Here is a 19,015-nt window from a genome sequence, read left to right as displayed (position 1 = left end):
ATGTTCAAACTCACAACAAAGATTGATGCCCCCCTTTACATATGATTTACAAATGCCATTATCTCGGGTTCAAATAGATGGATGCACTTCCTATGAATTCGAATCTTCGAAACCCCCTTTATGTTGAATTCGACATGTATTCTATTTCGTAGCTAGCAATTTGGAATGTATCCATGCAAGTGACAAATGTATAAAGTCCTTCACACTGACAACATGGAGTGCACTAATTAATGTTTATATATGAATTGCAAAAGCATCCATTGCCTGTATTTCAAACCGCTCTCACTCTATGGATCGGTAATATGAAATAAACACATGCACATGCTAGAATTCAATAGAGTATGGGTGTTTGATAGACCGATTTTCGTCCATATGCAATTTGCAAAATTCATGATCTCATCCAAAAATAATAATGCCATTTATATTTTAAATTAATGCGTAGAACCGCCTTTTACACATAGATGCACTATGCCTCGCCCCGTTCTCACAAATGCGTTATATATCTCTCTATCTAACGCATAAGTGCACACACTTTATATGCATCGGCATTTCTCTTTCACACATGCTCACAATCTCTCTCAGGGTGTCGGGGTATCTCACGCACATGCTCTCTCTGTTTTTCTCTCTCTCTCTTTCTGACTACTATGTACTACTCTTTTCACTAATCTTAGTTGGAAAACACTATTTCTCTCACATGCATATATACACATGCACGGTCTCTACTAGCCCTCTATACGCACATATATGTGCCTACGTGTCTCCCGCATGCACATTATCTTTAGGCCTCTCTCGCACACATTGCCTCCCCCGACACACCTCTCTCTTAGTAGTTGGCAGATATGATTTCATCATATCATTCGGTAGGATATCCCTGGCTGTTAGGCTGGATGGTAATATGAGGCAAAATTTTACCCTAGTTCGGATCGGACCCTTGCAGTTGAAGAAAGAGCCTACTCCTGGTACTGTATATTAGTGATAGGGGTGTGTACAAAGTACACGTGAATACCAGGCATTGTGCGTGTGTGTATACTATCGACGAACTAGCCCCCAAGCTTGTATAACATACTAAGGGCCTAGGGTTACAAATCATATATAGTCAGCTTATCACTAGTGGGGATAGAGTCCTCCGCGACTCTGGTAGCTTCGTGTTGTACGCCGAGTCCTCCACATGGATCTTCGTATAACACGTCTCGGTCCAACCTATATGTGGCACATGATGGAACCGACCCATGATTCTTCATGTTGACCCACCACAACTAGAAATGATGTGCCCACCACACCACACACGCAATCGGCCACTAAGAAAATAAGCATATACAATAGTACAACAGTATCTAGCTCACAATACGTCTCCATATTTTGTTGATGACACTGACGGACTTTGCATTTGATGTGTGCTCCGTATTTTGTTGACGACACTTATGGTCATTGTATTTTAAGCGAAAGCATGATATGGTCACTGGACTTCAGAATAAGCTCATCATGGTCACCACATACATTTTGTCGTGCTAACCAACATGTGGTTGGATAGTTAGAGGACAGTGGTTTCTCGAGCCCACCAAGGTTAAAGTCCCGGTGCTCGCATTTATCTTGTGTTAATTTCAGTATTTTCCGGCGATGTACGTTCAGTGGGAGGAGACGTTCCACTCGACTACGAGGCACCTATGGTGACTTCGTAAAATCTCAAGATCATATATGCTGGCCCACTCTCTCGAAGGTGCTCATAGGGGTAGGGTTCGCGTGTGTGCGCTTATAGCGGTGAGTGCTTGCGCGTATATATGAGCCCTTGCATCTGTACCGTGTTAAACAAATACATATCATGATTATATGGTCACTGGCTCACCCGTACAACTCCGTATTTTGTTGATGACACAATCAATTAACTAGTCAAACGTTCCACGCGGCGCAACTAGTGTTGCACCATCGGGGCACGTAACCATGGGGCCCACCTGTCAGCCCGTATATGAAAGAAAGAAATGGTACTTTGAGTCTGTACTGTGTTAATAAAATAGGAGTACATTTTAGGGTGATCATACGATCACTGGCTCACCATACAGCTTCGTAATTTGTTGATAACACGATCAATTGACCAGTCAAACGGTCCACATTCAGTAGCGCACATTACCATAGGGCCCACAGGGCAGCGCGTATATGAAGGACATAAATGGTAATAAATTAATGGTCGGTGGGTATTCGAAGTCATGAGACCTTTGGTTGGCAGTCACTGGCGGTTGGGGGGCGTTCATTGGGCGGTGGGGTGGGGAGTGGTTTCGGGGAGGGCGGGCCGGCCGCGGGCGGCGGGGGCTGGCAGTTCGGCCGGTGCTGGCTGGCGGCTCAGAGGGGTGGAGTTTGATGATAAACTGGAGGCGCTTATTTCGTATCCAACGGCTGGAAAATCTAATGACCAGAGATGAAAAAGTCAGTCGACTGACGTGTAGCCTCACCCCACACGTACACATGCACGCCCGCAAGACACGCATGCATGTAGGCGTGCAACACTAACACATACACACGCACACATGCTGGCGTGCAACACTGACATGTACACATGCACTCACGAACACACGCACGTACGCACCCATGCATGCAACACTGAAACGTACCCTTGCACGCACGCAACACTCGCATGCCTGCATGCACACAACACACGACGCAAGACCGGCTCAACCTATACGTGCATGCACCCTTTGTTAAGGACATGGATTGTTACGGGTATTAATCAATCTTATCTGTGATAAGAAGAACATTGATGTTTGCAGCGGTCTTTATGAATCACAACGTATCGAACTGGCTATCAACATAGTAGGCTTATCTACATGAAAAAGATGACGTCACACTCAATGAACAATCATCGGTTTATGAAATGCCCGCTTGTGACCGCCCTGGCCCATCAAAGGTTCCTCTGTTGTGCGCTGCCTGCGTTGGGTCACTGACATGCAGGCCATGCACCCAAAGAGCCCACACGTCAGTGGAAGAACGGCGCAGTGTCCTAGGTCAGAGTCGAGGGCACCACTCGCAGCATGCCCGGCTGAATACGCCTCCGTGCCGCATTCAAACGCCTCCATGAAACTCGCCCGTGTGGAAGCCGAGAAACCTACTTAGGACACACGTCCGTTCATGACCGGGCCGGCGTTAAACGCAACGTCGACCGAGCTCCTCCCGTCTGTCATCTATTTAATCTCCTATTTAAACGAGGCCAAACGCCGGCCAAGAATCGCACACCTCCGCCGCTCCCCTGTCTCCTCCACCATTTTGTCCACTCTTACAATGGCTTACGAAGAGTAGTTATTCTGCATCCAAGCCGGCTGGGTAGCCCGCCGGATACGAGCTATGCAGCTCGCTGATCCACCTCCCTCCCCTCGCCCGACGGAGCCAATTTCCACCCCAAGCCGGCGCGTGGTTCAGCAACTCGCCGCTCCAGGCCAGCTCGACGAGGAGCGGCGCACGGGGGTCGTTGCTGTCGTCCACGCTGTCGCCTCGTACCGCGTCTCCCGTTTTTGTGGCCGAGACTCCCATGCCGGCGGCCGCGCCATGCAAGCAGCGACAGAAGCCGGGTGCATGGAGAGAGACGAGTCGGTGGCCAGCGCCTCCGTGTTCGCCACCATCATCGAGGAGAAGTAGAACACGGGAGGCCGCAGCCGCTTGGGTCCCATGAAGGCCACCATGGAGGCGACGCCAGCATACACAACAGGTGTCTTGCCGGATCCTTTTGTTGCGAGGACCTTCGTCGACCCCGCATGGGCTCCACGGAAGAGGGGAATGTTAGGATGAACTCGAGCCAGTGCTGAGCATGGCGAAGTAGTGGTTTCGTCTTGACACTGCTTGCGTCGGGTGATCTAACGCACCTCGAAATCCAACATGTAATGGTACTACTACTAGTATAGTAGAATTGAGACTTATCAAACAGAAAAACGAATGTTTTTTTAGATGAGCCCTATAAACCCTAGTGGGTACGTACTCCGTAAAAACAATTTTTTCGAAAACTAAGTCGCTCCCTTTCATGAATTCTGTAGTATACGCCTCCGCCGACGCTCCCTTTCATGAATTATGTATTTCCTGTCGTCGACATGTGGGACATATAGCAACCGGGTCGACGTGTCAAGCACCAAATAACAGTGCAGAACAACAGGGGGGACGCACCCCACTCGTACCGGCCCAGTAGTAGTAATGAGCAATGAGACGTCAAATCACAATGCCGCACCTTCCCAGACGGACGAAGCAACCATTATTTAACACTTCGGTTCGCCATCATCTCAAACCACGTAGTATTGCTTCTGCCTCAAGAAGGACACGTGAATCGCCTTGGTACATCATGACACGTGGGACTGCATGACAGGCCATGCTCCCCCGCCGATCGCTCGGTAAAATCACCTCATTTTTACTATACTTCCTCCGTATCGTTTTACTACAGGGCATGCACGTCGTTCTAGGTTGAGAATTTAATTGGCTATATATGTGATGAACAGTACTCTAGCCTTTTAAAAAATGTATACTTTTTTACAGTAGTACTATCGATGGATTGCGCCATGGAGCAAAAATTGAAATTTTAAAAAAGGTGGTACATATAGAGAGCGCTCGTCGCCAAATTATGCATATAGTACTATTAAAAAAGCTGGTACGTGCTTAATTGGGGTGCTAAATTCTATTAAAGAAATACTAGTAGTATGTACATACTGAAGAGTTAAAGTAACGAGAAGAAACATAACACAGTTCTGCTGGGGGCTCAGCACAACACACCCCTCAAATTAAACTAAGCACACTTGAAATTAAATTATGCAACTAATCTGGTAGACACTACATTAGAAGTTTAGAACCACCATGAGCAACGACACTGCCACCTTACTCAGAGTCCTCGTCCATATCCTCGACTTCGTCCTTGTCCCTGTTCCTCTTGGCCAATACTTCTTTGCTTGAACCGCACACTTGGTTGTTGCTCTTCATCCAACCCTTGTAGATATTGAAAGAAAGGTAGCCATCCATTGCAGCATAGTGGATGTGGTCTATATCTAGTACATTCCGCTGCCATGCATGACGATGAAACGTGTAATGAGGTTTCTCCAGTTTACGGTATGAAGGATGAACCATGGCTCCTGCCAGGGTCAGCACTGAAGGCTGACGAGAGGGCACCAGCCGATTCTTCTGGAGGTTGAAGGGGTTGCCTACAACAAGGCCTATCCGACCCAGGACTTCTTTGTCGTTCTTAAAGTCTATAGTAACGAATTTCACTGTTTTGTCCTTGAGGAAGTTCTTAAAATCCTGGCACTCAACGTCGGCATGGCATATGTGGTATACCAAGAAAACGTTATGTACGCAAACCTAGATCACGGCGGGCTTCTTCCTCTCTTCGTCCTTTAGATCCTTCTCTCGTCCCAGGACTGTGGTGTACTCAACATCTAGCCTAGTGACCCACTCATCATCTGAGTTTTCGAACATGCATCTGAAGCGAGAAAGGCATCCTTCCACCGTCGCGGAAGAACGGGTGTAGATGACGTCGAACTCATCGCCGGTGATGGTTCTAACCTTGTACTCACCACCAATCGTGGAGATTTGGGACGCCATGGATTTGGGAGGAGGGTTAGGATTAGTGGAACTGCCGTAATGTGAATGGACGGGACGACTAGGAGCGAACCACCATAGTATTGAAGGACGTGCGGGGACGAGTAGGAGCGAACTGCCAGAGTGCGAACGGCAGGGTAGTGGCTTTCCATTCTCCCACGATACGGGCATCCGAGAGCCCTTGGATCTGAGATCGAACGGTTGCATGGCATGATTCTAGACCTATGGGTGAATATCCTATCCTGGAGGGTTATTCTGCAAATTTTCAGCAACTTAGCATGCGACCGTTTGATCCCAAATCCAAGGGCTGCCAGCAGCCCGTATCATGGTCGCGCCTACCACGACCGTCGCGTTGCTCGTGCGGTCGCGCCCTTGGGGATTTAACATGGTGCGTTAGGCTATCTGATGTTGGCATGTCATACATAGTCATCACTTAGTCACTCATACTACAACAAGGTTTTTTTGATAGAAAGACTGTAAGGGAACCCCCTACAGCATAATTGGTGCAACAAACCCAAATTGCAAGTACCAAGCCTTGAACCTGGGTGGGTGGGAAGGCATCAGCCCCTTCCCACCACTAGGCTATGCCTTAGTCTGCCATACTACAACAAGGTTGGCTATAAGGTTGGCTATAAGTGTATTTTTTTACTCCTCTCTATTTCTTTCTTCGCACTCCCTCCGTCCCATAATATAAGAACGTTTTTGACACTAGTTAGTGCCAAAAACGTGCTTATATTATGGGACACAGGGAGTACTAGTACTTATTGCATTTGCCAAGGAGTGACTTCTTCCAATGAAATGGTGTTGCCAAGTTTGCTTCATTTAATTAGCTATAGACTCAAAATTGTCTTTTCACCAAGGTACACGCGCTTAGCACCATTTCTTCCTTGGGTCACCAAACTAGTCTCTCTCTCTTCTTGATTAACTTGCCACATCAGACTTTATGCCTATGTGGCAAGCTTAAGCACCTGTAGGAGCAAGTAAAAGTAAGTACAATAGTGCGCTTTACATGGCATTTTTGCATATGTGGAGGAAAGAGAGGCAAGGAAAAAGTGGAGAAGTGGGCTCTCATGCAAGAGCCAGCCTCTACTACATGGTGGAACATTGGGAGAGGCACCTGCATGGAGGTGGTCAGGAATCAGGAGACTCACGCCAGTCGTAGCGCCGTAGTTAAAATGATAATGGCAAGTCAAATCACGGGGCCCCACCTGTCCAGCAGTAACTCGCTGTCAAATCACACAACCCTATGTTTGCAGCAGCCTACTCCCTCGTCTTCTCGCATCTCTGTCGAACCGACTAGGCGGAACTGCCCCGCCTACCGCACAGGAAAAGCCCCGCCCTCGACTTTTAAATACAACTACGTCCGCTTAAGAATCCAATGATATACTTTTTGTGACATAGTAACTCATATTTAGTTAGTCAAATGGATGACCTAGAACTATGTGCAGGCCCTATAAACCGAGACGCCTAAAAATAAAAAACCCGAGACGGAGAGGGTAGTTCAGCACGTACCTTTTTAAATCAATATAGTCGGGATTCACCAAGGAGCAAAACCAAGTGGTAGGCTGCTCCTGTCGTGTTGGCATAGCAGCTCAAGCAGGGTCAGTCCGCACACAAAATGGTGACACACTTAACAGGACCCCTTTGGCCGACATGTGGCTCATCCACCATCTTGTTCCACATGCGATGCACCAAATTACAGTTCGGAGCATCGGTTGGAATTGGATGCACCCCGGTTGTAGCGTCGCAGTAGTAGAAAATGAGCGATGAGGGGTCAAATCACAAAGCCCCACCTTTCCCGCATTAAGCTGGACGGACGAAGCAACCATCATTTCAGTCTAGGGCGCAAGAGCATAAATAAAAGAGAAAACAATGATGCGTGCGGCAGCTACCCAGGGCACCCTAGGGTAGGGGTCTACACTACAAATCCTTTTTTTGAAAGCGCCTCCACTACAAATCGGCTTCTCCCTCGTCCTCTTGAAGAAAACCGATGATGAGTGTGGCGGTAGGGTTTGTAGGAGTACTACGGCATGCGGGGCCATGTCGTAGTAAACGGGTTCGAGTCGACGCCTTAAATATGTGTGGGCCACTTGGTTTTATCGGAACGAGGCAACATTTTGGGTTCGGGGACCAGTGGAGATATAGTACGTACAAAAAATTGTGGATGTAGGTTTGACCGAAAGGCAATGATGCATGAGCCCTGCATTTTGATATACCCGGGGCCGCGTGAAATTTGCTATTCTACTCAAAACTAGTAAGGTACACATGTATTGAACGCATGAGATTTCGAAACCAAATTATGAATAAATACACACTATAACATGTAAAGCTTTGAGTCATATATGCATGATGTAGATGTTCATTTAGTTCTTATAGTTCATCTCATTCAAAATCAATTAGTTTTATAAAAATGTTAAGATTCACGGGGTTGTGCATTGTAAATCATAAAGTAAAAAACAAATAATGGCAATTCATTTAGAAAAAAATAATCAATTATGATACAGAAGATTCTAGAACAAAGGAGAAGTGCTTGTGTTTTGAGGTTTGTGCATTATGCTTAAGTTCAACCATGGAGTCTTCTAAATTGTACATGTGGCAGATCTGGTGGAATGTTGATGATATCCAACGACTAGTAGTGCTCAGATTTGCCTATCTCTGCACTGTCGGGTTAGCTTCATCCAGTGACCATCTTTCAAAGTTATTGGCACACTATATAGTTCTTGTGCCATAGTTGCATGTTTTGGAAAAAAGCTACTAGTGGGTTGTACTATCTATTTAGGAATAGAAGATGTATACATGGAAGTTGTGGGGAAAGAGATGACATGGAGCATCTCAATTCCTATGAGTAGGGATTGGAAAAGAGATGTCATTTGGTTCACATCATAGGAACTTTTCTATTGAGTCTAGAGATGACATGTATCTCAATTCCTATGAGGAGGGATTAGAAAAGAGATGTAATTTGGTTCATATCATAGGAACTTTTCTATTGAATATACGCTAATGTTTATTTTCGTTTGAAATAAAGGGAGTATAGGAATCCATTCATATGAATTAAGTGGCTCTAAAGCTATAGAAATGATATCATGTTTATTTCCTTTGAAATGTGGAGTATATGAATCTATTCCTATGAACCAATTGGCTCTAAAGGAAAAATCCTATAAAAATTATATCATATAGAGTTCCTATGATATTCCTCGACACTAAAGGATGCTTGAAATTGCTGCGGGTGATACGATGGTCTTTCTTTGTAGACTCCTCACCCAACTTTATAGTTACCTCTCAAAGATGAATGAAATGATATATACATGGTATTCTACATGTGCAATTTGGTACACGAAAACTCGGTAAAAGTTTGTGAGGTTCAAATTTTCAATAAAGCTATATGCACTGCATTTCGGAACGGAGGGAGCATACGGCAGTTGCTAACACTCACGTGGAAGATTTGTGTGTAGGAGGAGTGGCTATTCTGTTAAATGACATGGCAAAACTGACACTGTCGGATGCCGATCTAACGGTTCTTACGGCGTTCGTTAGGAAAAGGCTTGTGGCGAACATTTGTCGAATAATGATTTACGGACACATGCATTGCATTGATACGTGCCCCCCCTCTCTCACGCACACGCACCCTCACAAGTCACGACTCTCCCGAGCCCTCTCGCAGACTCGCACGTCGCACCCGCCATCTATCTGCAGGTAGACGTCACGCACATATGTGCTCTTCACACCCTACCCTCAGAACTTCTAAAAAACAAAAGACGGCATGCACATTTTATTTTAGCTCACACGTCACACACTTATACTATTACTCTTGCGGCAAACGTTCTTTGGGCATAGTATATTGTACTCTCACGAAGAGAAGCGGTGCACGCACGCACTAGTTCTCTCACACCCACTCGCGGGTACACGTAGGAGCACATTTTTTTGAAGCTGGTACAACAAAATCACTCCACTATATATAAAAGCAGGAGCCTTAGCGCTTGCTTTACTGGGGTTCCTCTCGTTCACTCTCTCATGCTCTCCAGATCTAAGTAACACATAGGTGGCCACACTCTCTCTCAGCTCACGGCTGGTCACAAATCTGGCCGAACAACCTCGACCGGGGCAGGGGTGTAGGTGCATCATTCACGCTGTCGTCGGCGGCAAGGGAGGAGACCAATGGCTGCCCGCGCGTCCCGATCGGCGGTCGTGCCGTTCTCTCCGAGAGAGCGCCGGCTCGGGAGGGCCTCCGACCCCTTCTTCCTCCCTGCGGTATTGTGGCCAAGATGCGGCCTCCCGACGCCGTCTTTGCCACATGCCGACGACCCCCAGTTATATATTCCTCCGAAACCTGCCTTGCTCTAGTGCCCCAGCTCCCTTCGTGTGGATCCTTTTCTACTTCCGTCCGCTGTTCCAAAGCCACCTAGACTTCTACTATTGTTAGAAGTAAAGCTAGTTCATACAGTCGACTCAAAGCGTTGGTTCAAACAGGGAAGAAAGTGGGAAAGTTGTAGCGTGAATCTAGGACTTGGTTCTAAGAGGAAACGGGGGAAAGTAGTAATATATGTCACTACTTAAATAACCGTATTTCATATTTGTGCAAACAGGGATGTCTGTCTCCATATCGTTTCGGGATGTCTGTCTCCGTATCGTTTCTATCCACGCAATCAAAAGCACACACCTCAGGTTTAGTACAACTACGCAAAATGAGATGGCTATCCCTCGTTGTCGTCGTCTAACCTCCTTTCTTCAAGGTATCCCTACATTGGTAGTAACTAAGGTAGAATGACCAACGCAATCTAAAAGAAGTTGATTCGTACGTTTTACTTCCTGATTGCAGTGCAGGGAAGAGCGAAAACAACTGCATCCTAGTCCGGAATGCACTTTCTACCAGTTCATCCATGGACCGAGGACTAGCTGGCATAGCTGCACGGCGGTTTTTTGGACAGGTGCGCGGACAAGAGGCATTGTGGTCTGCTTATTTCTGCAAATAGGGGTGCTTAAATTTAGTGGAATGCATAAGCATTTTAGCTAGTCAGTACACTACATGGTTTAGTTCAGCATTCCAGCTGAGACCACAATTATAATTGGTTATTCTGGAATGACAGAACCTAACCCTGGATGGTGGCAACAAGAAAAAACCAGAGTGAACTCTAGGAAATTTAAGCCTGCCGGGAGGCCCTTTGCTCAGAGAAGCCTTCCTTATTTTTTCCGGATTTGTAAACCATCTCACAACTTTGTCTTTTGCTATGAACTAGTATATGTTTGTTATGTTCTATGAATCATTGAGATGTATAAAATTTCTTAACTTATGCTTTTCAAGTTTTTTATGAAGATGAGTTTAATGTGAGTGTTCCACATGAGCGCTGGACTAGCGTGTGAACGTTTGGAATTTATTACATTGTGGCTTCAATTAACTGCATGAACCACTGTAACAAGATACATAGTTGCTTATATGTCAGACATCAGATTGTTGATTGTTAGCTGGTTGATAGCCTAGTGTTGAAGCGAGCTGAGCCAATGTGTCATGTTTTGCACAACTTCTTACAAGTGGGGTAGCACCAACAGTGTTCACAAGTACTTATGTATACATCGGCGCACGGTTCTCGAACGAGTGCTCTATTTCATCAAAACACACACTGCTCATATGATAAACCATGAAAACTTATGTCTTACCATGCCATATTCATGAAAAACTAGTGAGGACGCATCTGTTTCGGCAACAATTACGATGGTTCTCACATGATTCACGGGCACACAAAAGTAGCAGCAGTTCCCATAGACGGATTCAAACAGAGTACTAGCCCTGAAGGGGTTGATAACAGGCAAGGTTCGGATAATTAGACACAATCCAAACTACTATTAAACACTAGCTGGGGAAACTATTTCATGACTCGATCTAATTTGGGCTGGACACAAGACGGACCTTGCCATGAACATCATCGAGGACGTCCCGCAGCAGCTCAATCCTGTGAACCTTCATGAAGACAACCTTGTGGCCTTGCCACTGATAAACTTGTTTGTGGAGGCATGCCACGTCATCTTCCTGCGTAAGCTTGACAAGAACAGTATGCCTCACAAACGAAGGAGTAGCTCTGAACTTCTTGTGCTTCAGTACACCTTGGAAAACACACCTGACAACAGTGAGGCTGGAATACAACTCTTCATTGGTATAACCGCAAATGGCTTCCAGGATCCAACAGCATAAGAACTCTGTTTTCCCAGTGCGTATATTCAGGTCGTCTGCCTCATAGGGAGTGACATGTACAACCACACAATCCTTGTCTGCATCAGGGCTCTAATTGAAATAGAAACAAATTCTGAATTACTTTTCAGTATAAGAAACACAAGTTATTTAAACCACTATGTATAGCATGGCATCGAAGCTAATAAATTTTTGCATTATTAATCACCACATACTTCCTTTTCTAAAAAAATCACCACATACTTAGATGAAAAACCACAATCGAGATCGGCAAAGAAGGAAATCACCTTGGGCAGCTCAGCGGGGGGGGGACACATCCTCGAAGGGGGAAAACTGCTCCTGCAGTGCCACGGGGGCTGTAACCTCAAACGGGGCGTTGACCATCTCAGTAGTGGCCGTGAGCGTATCTGGGGTCGGCTCAGTGGTTGCCTCCATCTTCTTGGAGCTCTCTGTCTCGTGGGGATCAGCCTCCCGCGTCTGCTCCAATATCGACAGATATTTGCCTGTTTCTCCTTGGTCTATCATGAAACTGATGAATACTAGGAGACCACTAAAAGGAAAACACAATCGCAATGACAATGAAACAAAAAAGAGAGTGAGGATCGGTTACTGCTTTGCAAAAGTTCTTTTTTTTCTCTGAACGAAAATATACCAACATCACGGATCCGCTTACCTTCCCTTTGTTTGGAGAGAAGAATAGTGGCAGATGCGAGTGTTGCCTTTCTTGAAGACAGCGAGGTAGAAGGGGATTCAGCAAAGAGTGAAATGATGGTTGCTTCATCCGTCAAACTTAGACTGCGGGGAGGTGGGGTTTTGTGATACGACGGCTTGTTACTGCCGCGCTACAACCGGGGTGACTCTCCGCCTGCATACTGCCTTCTAATTTGGTGGATGGAATTTGGGCCCGCGCGCTGCATGGCCCGCATGTCGGTGAACAAAAGTATAACGACATTCAATAGAGGGAGACGTTTCAATGACCTAGGAGGAGCCAGAAGCGGTAGAGTGTCTCCACTATACTAGTAGTAATTGTTTTTCTGGGTAGCTGTAGAGTGTCTCCATTGTACTAGTAGTAATTGTTTCTCTGGGCCCAAGACAAAACAGCCCATCCACACTAGTAAATAGTAAAATCAATTCAAAATCCCATATATTTACTAAATTGATGGATGGGTATGTCAAAGAGCAAAAAAGGAGTTTCAGGTGGGCAAAAGAGCTTCTGAACGTGTCGGGCTTCTATTTACAACATATTGTGGTCATAATCTAGTAAATTTTACGACCCAGGATGTTCATTCTATGGACCTGACCGATCCATTTGATTGTGACTGCCGAAAACAGTGCTGGAGTTAGATGTTGTTGCCCTTTTCAATCTGGTTTTTTTGTAAACCTGATGAACAATTAACCCTCGTGGTTTTGTACAGTTTGTAAGCTGGAGTTAGATGTTCCTGCCCTTTTCAACTCGGCTGTGACTGTCATATTTTCATTGAAACAAGGCAAATGGCTTTCCATTCGTTTAATTTAGAGTGAAATATTGTAACAAATCCCAACCAAGGGAAATAACATCACTCTCGCCGGCTGCTTGAGCTCACTGTGCATTACAGAAGCCAAGTGATTAGCCCCCACCAGCACCCACAAACTTATTTCAAACTAGCACATCAAATGGGCTGTAAATTTTCATAGGAAAGGCTGCATGACCGTGACAGATTTGGATTCTGAAATTTGGGACCCACGAGGAAATAGCCTATCCAAGGTGGTGTCGACTTACAAGCCAGTCAACAAACGATTCTGCCTACCAGCCGTTGGATTGACATCCAACATCTGTCGTGTATCTTCTATCTCTTGTCTTCTTCTTCCTCCAGCCGCCCAAACCAAACCACCCCGTCAGCTCCACCTGCTCCCGCCTCCCATGCCTGGCTGCGCCTCCGCCGCCCTACCGTACGTACCCTCCAACGTTGGCCAATCCCTCCCTCTATTCCCCCACACGTCCTATTATTCTCCGGCGACGTCAGCCCCAACACGCACCCGTGCCCAAACCAGTCAACCCTCGTACTCCCTCTGCCTGCGAGTGGACCAGCGCATCTTCAACAGCTCCTGTTCGTTCCGTCCGAGGCCTCGCCGTCGTCCTCCGCCTTGCGGCCTTGGTTCCCTCGTCGTGCGCGGTGCGCTGCCCTCTTGTGTTGTCAACGTCGTCAACAACCGAGAGGAACAAGGAGATGACTGTACGTGGAGAGGATGATAGTAGGGACCCACCAGCGTCATGGCAGTACGCAAGCAAGTGCCTCTATAGTACAAGCCCAAAAATATGGTTCCTCCTAATGGTTGGACATCTGGGGCTCACGCCATTGTCAACGTAGTCAATAAACGAGAGAATTACACTACGAGTGGCTGACACCAGGGACCCAGCAAGTCGCGTAGTTTTTTTTTGAGGAACAAGCAGTTGTTATTTATACTAGTTTTAGCGACGGATCAGGGTAACAACGGGGTGTGCAGGGGCTGTGGCCCATCTAGCCAGGGTTTTATTTATGTTTACCACATCATGAGCCCAGTTGTGTTTTTTTCTTGCTGAAAATGGCTAGCACAGTTCTATTTTTAAAAGAAATACCCAAACAAGGCCTACTTGCTTTATCGGCCCTGCCCGGCTGCAAATCTTTCAAGACGAGGAGAGTTTCATTCGGTGTGCCCAGAAATGGGCTGTACATTTTTTAAAAACATCAAACCGGGAATTAGTTTCAATTTTTTTTCATTACAAGATCTTAAATTCCATTGATTTTTATGCGTGGACAATTATTTGGATTTTATATTTATATAAATTATTTTCAAAATAGTTTGAATGTGAATCGATATTTCTGGATTAAAAATAGTTGACCGCATCAAAATATGCAAAATTTCGTATACTTTTTAACCGTGGCCACAATATGGGGTGTAATGCTGACAAAAACAAGATGGGCTCCAAAAAAAATCTTAAGAATTAGCAAATGGGTTGTACATTATTAGAAATAATGGCAGATGGGTTGTATGCTGTTTTCCACAGATTTGAGGCTGACTTGTGCGCCTACTACAGGTTGACGCATATGCTTTCATAAAAAAAAGGTTGACGCACACGCAATGCCCTGTCAACTTAGTCAACACACGAGAGCAGTGACTGTTGAATGTCCATCCAATGGCTGTCGTGCTTCTTCAATCTCCGCTCTTCATGCTCTAGCCGCTCAAACAAGCGCCGGCGGGACTGCCTGCTCCCTCCTCCCGCGGCTGGCTATGCTGCCGCGCAGGCCTCACGGCCCCATCGTACTCCCATCGCTGGCCTAGCCATCCCTCTACTCACCGACACATGTTGTTATTCTTCGGCGACGGCAGACGAGCCAGTAAACCCTCGTACTCCTCCGCGTGGGAAACAACTGCCGAGTATTCCCTGGCTCCATTTCATTCCCTTCCTAGGCCTCACCGTCGTCCACCGCCCTGGTGCTCTCGGCGCGGCCTGGTCAACGTGGTCAATGAACGACATCCATCGGAAGTGGACTATACGTGAAGAGGCTGACAGCTGGGTCCACGGCCGCATGCAAGGAAATGCCTCCTTATTACACACAAAATAATGATTCCTCCATCTGACAGCTAGGACCCACAGGAAGGGCCTCTGTATTTCACGAAAAAAACGTTCCCCCCCGCTGACAGGTCGGACCCACCAGCTATATCTTCGCATGCAAGGAAGTGCCTCCTTATTACGCCCAAAAAAATGAATACCCCCTGCTAGCTGGGACCCACCATATTGTTGGGCTGACTTGTGGGCCTACTAAGTTGATGGGGACGGAGGGCTTTGTGAACTTAGTCAATACTCCAGTGACCGTATGATGTCCATCCAACGGCCATAGTGCTTCTTCAACCTCTGGTCTTCTTGCTCCAGCCGCCCAAAGTAGCGCCGGTCGTGCCGCCTGCTCCTGCCTCCCGTGGCCAGCTGTGCTACCGCGGAGGCCTCACCGCCCCCATACTACTCCCACCACTGGCCAGGCCATCCCTCTACTCACCCACACCCCCTGTTATTCTGCAGCGACGGCAGCCTCACACCACAGCTGAACCAGTGAACTCTCGTACTCCTCTCTGCGTGGGCATCCACTGCCGCGTCTTGCTCGGCTCCGTGTCGTCCCCTTCCTAGGCCTCGCTGTCGTCCACCGTCGTGGTGCTCTCGGCACGGCGTGGTCAATGTGGTCAACGACCGACTTCCATCGGAAGAGTACTGTACGTGGAAAGGCTGACAGCTGGGTCCATGGCAGCCACAAGGAAGTGCCTCCTTATTACGCAGAACATAATTATTCCTCCACCTGACAGCGGGGACCCACCGGACGGGCCACCAGTATTTTGTGGAAAAATCGTTTCCCCCTGACTGTTGGGACCCACCGGACGGGCCACCGTATTTCGTGAAAAAAATGTTCCCCCCGCTGTCAGCTCGGACCACCGGAAGTGCCTCCTTATTACGCACAAAAAAATGAATACTCCCCCGGCTAGCTGGGACCCACCTTGGTGGGAGGCTGACTTGTGGGCCTACAAAGTTGACGGGGACGAAGGTCTTTGTCAACTTAGTCAATCTGAACGATTCTAGCTCCAGTGACCGTACGATGTCCATCCAATGGCCGTAGTGCTTCTTCAACCTCTGGTCTTCTTGCTCTAGCCGCCCAAAGCAGCGCCGGTCGTGCCGCATGCTCCTGCCTCCCATGGCCGGCTGTGCTTCCGCAGAGGCCTCACCGCCCCTACTATTCCCACTGCTGGCCAGGCCCTGCGGCGACGGCAGCCTCACACCGCAGCCGAACCAGTGAACCCTCGTACTCCTCTCCACGCGGGCTTCCACTGCCGCGTCTTCCCCGGCTCCGCGCCATCCCCTTTCTAGGCCTCGCCGTCGTCTACCGCCGTGGTGCTCTCCGCGCGGCGTGGTCAACGTGGTCAAGGAACGACTTCCATTGGAAGAGTACTATACGTGGAGAGGCTGACAGCTGGGTCCATGGCCACAGCCCAGTTTTTTGTGATTTGCCAACTAAGTCGCTTTGTCAGGCCTGTTGGGCTGCAAATCTTTCAAGACGAGGAGAGCTTTCATTCGTTTGGCCAAGAAAATGGCCCATCAGTAATGAGAAATGGGCTATACATTTTTAAAACACATCAAACCGGCAATTAGTTTTAAATATCTTTTTTTCATTTCAAGATTTTAAATTACATTAATTTTTATGCATGGAGAATTTGTTGGATTTTATATTGATATACATTTATTTTTAAAATCAGTTTGAATGTGAGTCGAAATTTCGGGATTAAAAACAGTTCGGACCGCACCGAAAGATGCAAAATGTCATATAATTTTTTAACCGTGGCCACAATATGGGCTGTAATGCTAACAAAAAGAATATGGGCTCCAAAAAAACCTTAATAATTAGCAAATGGGATGTAAATTATTAGAAATAATGGCAGAAGGGTTGTATGTTGTTTTCCACAGATTTGAGGCTTTCCTAAAAAAAAGGTTGATGCACAAGCACTGACTGTTGGATGTCCATCCAATGGCCGTCGTGCTTCTTCAATCTCTGCTCTTCCTGCTCCACCCGCTCAAACAAGCGCCGGCGGGACTGCCTGCTCCCTCCTCCCCGCGGCCGGTTGTGCTGCCGCGCAGGCCTCACCGCCCCACCGTACTCCCGTCGCTGGCCTAGCCATCCCTCTACTCACACACACCTGCTGTTATTCTCCGGCGAAGGCAGATGAACCAGTAAACCCTCGTACAGTCATAATCCCCTCCGCGTGGGAAACAACTGCCGAGTCTTCCCTGCCTCCGTGTCATCCCCTTCCTAGGCCTCGCCGTCGTCCACCGCCGTGGTGCTCTCGGCGCGGCGTGGTCAATGTGGTCAACGACCGACTTCCATCGGAAGAGTACTGTGCGTGGAGACACTGACAGCTGGGTCCACGGCCGCAGTAAGGAAGTGCCTCCTTATTACGCGCAAAATAATTATTCCTCCACCTGATAGCGGGGACCCACCGGATGGGCCACCGTATTTCTAGAAAAAAAAACGTTTCCCCCCTGACTGCTAGGACCCACCAGCTACACCTTCGCACGCAAGGAAGTGCGTCCGGGCAAAAAAACGATTCGCCCCCTGACTGCTGGGACCCACCAACTACATCTTCGCATGCAAGGAAGTGCCTGACAGTCGGGACCCACCTGGTCGAAGCGTACGTAGTGTTGTCATTCTGATCGCGAACGTGTACGTACATATATACTAGTGGATGTAGAGGCGCGCACGTGTCGTAGTAGAGGCGCGCACGTAGCATGTACACGTACGTACATCGGCCAGGGTGCAAGAAAGAAAATACGGCCACGTATGTATACATACGGGCGGGTTCTCGAACGCCTACTCGCGCATACGTACGGCGAGGGCTCGTTGACATGGCTGGGTCGGAATGGAGAAACAACGTCGTCGTCGTGTTCATGGGGAGGCAACGGAATGCGTCGTGTTCATGGGGAGGCAACAGAATGCATCGTGTTCATCGGGAGGCAAAGGAACGTGTGGGAGCCAACCGGCTGGGTCGGAACGGAATGTGTGGTCGTGTTCATCGAGAGGGTTTGGACGGAACATGCGATGGAAACGAGGCCTGGCATACTGCAGACGGAGGAAACGGCCTTGTGTTCGACCGGCCACGTTCGAAACGGGATCCTGTTCATCGGGAGGGGTCTGGCGTACCGCAAAACGGACGAAACAGACCTCCTACGGTCGAAACGGGGGTCCTGTTGATTGGGAGGGGTGTGGCGTACCGCAAAACGGACGAAACGGACCTCCTACGGTCGAAACGGGGGTCCTGTTCATCGGGAGTGGTGTGGCGTACCGCAAAACAGATGAAACGGACCTCCTACGGTCGAAACGGGGGTCCTGTTCATCGGGAGGGGTGTGGCATACCTCAAAATGGGACTCTACGGGATACTGTTCATCTCCACCGTCGACCTCCTCCAGCCTCCACAGGCTCCTGTTCATCCAGCCTCCACCGCGCGCTACTCCACCGTCTATTGTTCAACCACCCCTCCACGGGCACCCCTCCACCGTCTACTGTTCATCCAACCCTCCACACCACGGGGTCCTATTCAACCACCCCTCCACGGGCACCCCTCCACCGTCTACTATTCATCTAGCCCTCCACACCACGGGGTCCTGTTCATCCAGAGGCAACGCCACCGCTCACTGTTCATCCACCCCCCACAACGCTCACTATTCATCCCAAGCACAGCATCGATCGGCTTTAGTTAGCAGCAGTAGCGAAGGAATCGCTCGA

Source organism: Triticum dicoccoides, chromosome 5A, assembly GCF_002162155.2.
Source record: "Triticum dicoccoides isolate Atlit2015 ecotype Zavitan chromosome 5A, WEW_v2.0, whole genome shotgun sequence".
Lineage (NCBI taxonomy): Eukaryota > Viridiplantae > Streptophyta > Magnoliopsida > Poales > Poaceae > Triticum > Triticum dicoccoides.
This window is presented reverse-complemented; position numbering follows the sequence as displayed.